Here is a 6,000-nt window from a genome sequence, read left to right as displayed (position 1 = left end):
CTCTATCGGAGTCCGGATCCGTATACTCACCCAAGGGGCTATGTCCATCAAGGACTCCCCCCACCACGGACTGGCAGTGCAGACGTGCGACAGGAGGTCCAAAATAACTTTTTGCAGACCGCACTCTCTATCTTTCGAGCCTGTACTATGCCTGTTCCTCCGCCTCCAACCCCGAGCATGTCAAATAGCCGGGGGGATGGCTTTTATATACATATATCATAAGTAATTATCGGCATATCGCTCAGTTACCAGTAAACAATATCCAAGTTAGTCATCTGTATGGTTTTCCCGACAAATATGGCTCCTACGGTTATTTCACAAAAATACCTTGGCCTAACTTGCCAGGGGCTCGGTGTGGGAACAAATGAGCTGCCAGTAAAAGTCCGAACAGCTCTACAGCACACTTCGGCGTCACAAGTTTGGCCTTATATGCATCAGCTCTGAATCATTGTCTTGGGTCAATAGTTTGGTTGCCCGACTCCTGTGCTTACTACCCTACGTTCCACTCTATCGGCTTGGGTGGTAAAGGGAGAACTACTGCGATTGTGCCCTGGTCTAAACCAGACGAGCACCTCAGTAGAGAAAGCCGAAAACTGACTGTCATGATGCGGCATGAGCTGGTCAACCACTTGACGACTTATTAGAATCTTTAGCGATTCTCCATGTCACACGAGGGATCTTTTTCAGGTCAAATACGTAAGGTACCATACGCCGCATACATACCAGGGGCTGTGTCGTAGCTCCGCCATAAAACTCCTATGGCTAAGTGAAAGTGTTAACGCCTTATAGTCTGATTGCCTGGTTCGCCACATTATCACCTCATTCATGGACCAAGACGTTGGATAAAGAGTGATTAAATGTTTTTCCGAACACCCCCGTACTTCCTACGAGGGGGCTGAAGCCGACGACTAGAAAACTTTCAGATTACATCAAACCGGCCGCACAGTAGGAATTCAAGCTTTCAAGAAAAACATAAATAGATTCACTATAAAATTGTTTTTAGAATTTTCATACAACTCACTCGAACATTATGTCTTTTGAGCACTGACCCTCTACAAAGCGGGCGGCCTCTAGGACGTCTTCAAAATAATGATCCGGTTCTAGACGGTCCTTGCCTTTGGGTGGACCCTTCGTCGCAACATCGATGGCCTTCATCTTCCCCAGAACGCCTTGACTCGGGCAAAAGCCATTCGTGCACCCTCAATGCACGCAGGCCGCTTCACAGCATCGATACGCGGCACCGCGTCGACAAGCCTTTGCACTAAACCAAAATAGCTATTCAGAACAGGCTCGGTTGGCCACAACCGGACTACGACGTCCTTCATGGCAGCGCCAGACATCCTATGAAGTTCGGCCCACTGGGACATCTGTTCATTAAGAAACAAAGGGCGCTTCGACGCGCCAAACTGCGACCAAAAAAGCTTCTCCGTTGCATATCCATCCCGCGCTTGGTAATATTGCGCCGCATCAGCAGAACTCTTCGGCAAATCCAAGAACTCGTCTGAAGAACTCCATACTTGGTTGAGCTGGGCATAGTTCGGGTCGCCGAACTTGGTTTGTAGCAGAAAGGGCTTTCTAGCCGCAATATCCCTCGCCTGTCGAACCTCCTCACGGGCCGCTCTGCATTCCGACCACGCTCCTCTTGCCTCTTGTAAGGCCTTCTCTAAATCAGCCGTTAGGGCTTCATTCTTCTTCTCCAAAAATTCACAGCGGCCGGTAGCATTCTCCAGCTCGAGCGTCACCTTGGATATCTTCTCGTCATCTTGGCGCCGTGCAGCTCGTTCGGCTTCTAATTCAGCCGATGCCTTTTCAGCAGCAGCATCGCTACGCCGGGTCTGCTCCTTGGCCCAGGCCAGCTCCGCTCGAAGAACTTCAACGGCGGCAGCACTATCTGTAGCCAAATTTCAGTGTTACGCTTACACTACAAAAATGTATGAGGATTGCACCGAATATATACCTTGCGACTCGTCAAGACGCATATTGATTAAAGCAAGGTCATCCCCTGCCACATCAAGCTTCCACTGCAAATCGGCAATCTCCATAGTCCGGGAAGTGGCCAAAGGGGAAGCAGCCTGTGTTCAGGTTTTATCAGGTTAGTCCTCAAACGATCCTTTTTCAATCCTCTGTTTCGCTTCCCAACAGAAGCCAACCCGAGTATCAGGGGCTACTACCTATACACAGGCGTATCTTCACAAGTGACACATAGCTAAAAAAATTATGTTACAAACCTTGAATCCCTTCAGTAGGCTCATGAAGGCTTCATTTAATCCGCTCTTCGCAAATGAAATCTTCTCAATCATTGTACCCATCAAGGTACGATGTTCCCCCGAGACGGATGGTTTCCTCAACATGTCTCACAACATATCCGGAGTCTCTGGGTTTCCGGAAACTGCTCCAATAGCGCGATCATCCTTTGAAGGAATCTGCTCCAAAATCGCCGTCGGTTGTGAACCAGACAGTCCGGGGCCCTCGTTACCATCAGCCTCATAATCCCGGATGGTCGGAGGTCCACCTTGGGGTACCGCCTCTTCTGTCCCCTGGTCTAAAGGGACCCTCCGCGATGACACTTCAGAGTCGTCCGTCCTGATGGGCGAGGAGGTTGGAGGAGGCGTCTCGCTCTCCATCATCTCTGGAAGAAGACTCCCCGAAGAAGAGGATCGCCCAGAAAAACTCTGTGCCGACTTGTAAAAATGCATGAATGTGTTACGATAATAGCAATGGAACAGGACGCTATCAAGGCACTCCGGATTCTCTTACGGTTCGGCTGAGGGTTTGTCCCCTTGTTGGAGCTGCTCAACGGCATTGTCTTCCAAGCCCAAGCTGGCCGACGGTGGCATCTTGCCCTTCTTGAAAGACCGCCCCTCCTCATCTTCGGAGGCGGCCCTTTTCCTCCTGTTTGGAGAAGGAACACTGGGCCCTTTCCTGCCTCCATCTTTGGGCGAGGAAAGGTCGATTTCTCCGGACTCAGTGTCCGACTCGCCTCCAGAACCAAGATCATCTTGGGTCTTCTCGCCCTCCCCTGCTGGTGTCTGGTATGGCGCCGAGGCCAGCATCCTTGTTAACACAGGAGTAGCTGAGTCTTCGGGAAGGGGAGCCGGACACCTAATCAGTTGCACCTTCTTTATCCAGCCCTGAAAAAGGATGATACTGTTGGTTTCTTGCCACTGGATATCTAACTGTAAGGTATTCGGCAAACATGTACTTACCGGGGTGTCTGGATGGTTGCAGTCTAGGCCGACATCTCTAGCGGTGTCCGGCCATTGCCTTCGTTTTCCGAAGACTAATCTCCACATTCCTTCGTGTGTTGTGCCGAAGAAGTTTTGAAGAGTCCGCGGCCCTTCTGGATTGAACTCCCATAGGCGGAGAGGCCGTCGCTGGCACAACAGGGTCCGATGAACTAGCATTATATGAACGACGCTGGCTATGTCGATGTCCCTCTCAATGAGGTTCCGGATGCGACTTTGCAGAGTTTGCACATCATTCATTGATCCCCAATCTAGCCCCTTATTAATCCACGATGCAAGTTGAGTTGGAGGGCCGGGTCGAAATACGGGCGCGGTCGCCCACTTGGAGCTGCGGGGCTCGGTGATATAAAACCACCCCTGCTGCCACAGATCGGAAGATTTGGCGAAGGATCCTTTCAGCCAAACGGCGCTAGCAAGCTTTCTTACTGCAGCGCCGCCGCACTCGACCTGCTCCCCCTCTACCACCTGCGGCTTCACATCGAAGGTCTTGAGCCACAAGCCGAAGTGCGGAGGAGTTCGGAGGAGGGCTTCACACGTGACGATAAACGTCGAGATAAGAAGAATAGAGTCCGGGGGCCAAATCATGGAAGTCTAGCCCGTAATAATACATGAGCCCTCGGACGAAGGGGTTAAGCGCAAATCCCAACCCGCGGAGGAAGTGGGACACGAACACGACCCTCTCGCCGGATCTAGGGGTGGGAATGACCTACCCCTTGGCGGGAAGCCGATGATGGATTTCAGCGGTCAGGTACTGCGCTGCCCGAAGCTTTGCAATGTCTTCCTCCATGACAGAAGAGGCTACCCACCGACCTTGACAGCTAGATCCGGACATGGTTGGGGCTGGTGGTGACGGAAGCCTGGGAGTTGGAGCTCGGGGTAGCAGGAGTTGAGGAAGAGGCAAGTGTGGAAGAAAAATACGGATTTGTGCCCCTATATAAAGGCTGCAAATATCAAACGTCTCCTCTCGGGCCTCAAAAACTTGTTTGTTTCCAAGGAATTGTACCCAAGCGACGTCTGGGTTACCCACGTTCAGGTCGACAGGAATCCCTTAAAAAAGGGAGGCACAATCACCGTTTGGATAAAATATGCCAGTAATGCCACGTCCTGGGACATGGGGCGACGGGCCGACTAAAACGGTTCGCAAGTAAAAGCCGGGCGTGGTGTTATATCACCAAAAAGTGGCCAGTGGGTTGAACCCATGAAATATTATATCCTCTGCGGTTGTGCATACAAGCCCGGATACAACCGCTATCTTGAAGTTCGGATAACAAGAAACCCGCCTTGCAATGCCGAAGACAATCCGCGCGCCGAACTCCTCGTCATTGAAGTCAGGTTCAGGGGCTACTGAGGGAGTCCTAGACTAAGGGGTCCTCGGGCGTCTGGCCTGTTATCTGTTGGGCAGGATTGATGGGCTGTGAAGACATGAAGACCGAAGACCATACATGTGTCCGGATTGGACTCTCCTTGGCGTGGAAGGCAAGCTTGGCGACCGACTATGAAGATTCCTTCTTGTGTAACCGACTCTATGTAAACCCTAGATCCCCTCGGTGTCTATATAAACCGGAGGGGATAGTCCGGAAAGGATACATTCATTACCATAGTCATATAGGCTATGCTTTTAGGGTTTATCCATCACGATCTCGCGGTAGATCAACTCTTGTAACACCCATATTCATCAATATCAATCAAGCAGGACATAGGGTATTACCTCCGTAGAGAGGGCCCAAACCTGGGTAAACATTGTGTCCCCTGTCTCCTGTTACCATCGATCCTAGACACACAGTTCGGGACCCCCTACCCGAGATCCGCCGGTTTTGACACCGATAGCGGCCCAGCACATGACTTCATCGATGGCCCAGTATGGTCCAACTCCAAGACCCCAAGGGCAACACCCTCATGAGCCCCCCCCCCCCCCCCGCCCCGCCCCGCCTCACGAGGTGAACGACACCAAGACCTCCTGAGGAGCAGCTTCCTGATCTTGCCTCCCGAGGAGCGGAGATCTCTATGCAAGCCTCCCGCCTTACGAGGCATGTGGTGATGTAAGCCATGATGACCAAGGCCAGGCGGGCGCCAGCGGGCGCAGTCCAGGACAATTTCATCTTTCGTGCTAATGAGGCAAGGACATACACGGGTTCCCAAGGGATCCCCCAAAGGTTTCCATTCCAGTGCAACAAGACGAAGACCACGAGCTCGGCAGGACGGATGTCATCGTCGAGCCCACCACTGTGTCATGACCAGAAGCTTTGCAGGAGAAGACCACCTTTCGTCACGATAAGTTGTACTCTTGTACCCTTTCAAAATTTGCCACTGTGGTATTCCTTCCTGTCTAAGTTATGAGGGAAGAGAACTGGGCCAAGTATAAATATAGGCTAGTCTCCATCGTAGAGAGGAACGGATTCATTCTCATCCTCTATGCCCTCACGAGGTTTCTCACCCACTATACTAGTTCATCCTCAACCTCCTCGCGAGGCCAATCCACCACAAAGCATGAGTAGGGTTCTACACCGCAAGGTGGCCCAAACCTGGGTAAATCTCCGTGTTCATCTCTTTCCCCGCTCGCACAAACTCGATGAGGCCAAGCCATCAGGCGATGAGCTTGACGCAGTAGCTAGGTTAGATCTTCGCACACGCCCCAGAGTTCGAACCTTGTTTGGGTCCGCGGAGCCCCGATTCCGACACATTTCTCTTTCACACACACGCACGCGCGCGCACACACACACACACACACTTTTTGCACACTCACTCTTTCCATTTC

Source organism: Triticum urartu, chromosome 2A, assembly GCF_056163025.1.
Source record: "Triticum urartu cultivar PI428250 chromosome 2A, HENAU_Tu73, whole genome shotgun sequence".
Classification (NCBI taxonomy): domain Eukaryota; kingdom Viridiplantae; phylum Streptophyta; class Magnoliopsida; order Poales; family Poaceae; genus Triticum; species Triticum urartu.
Note: the sequence above shows the minus strand (reverse complement) of the source record.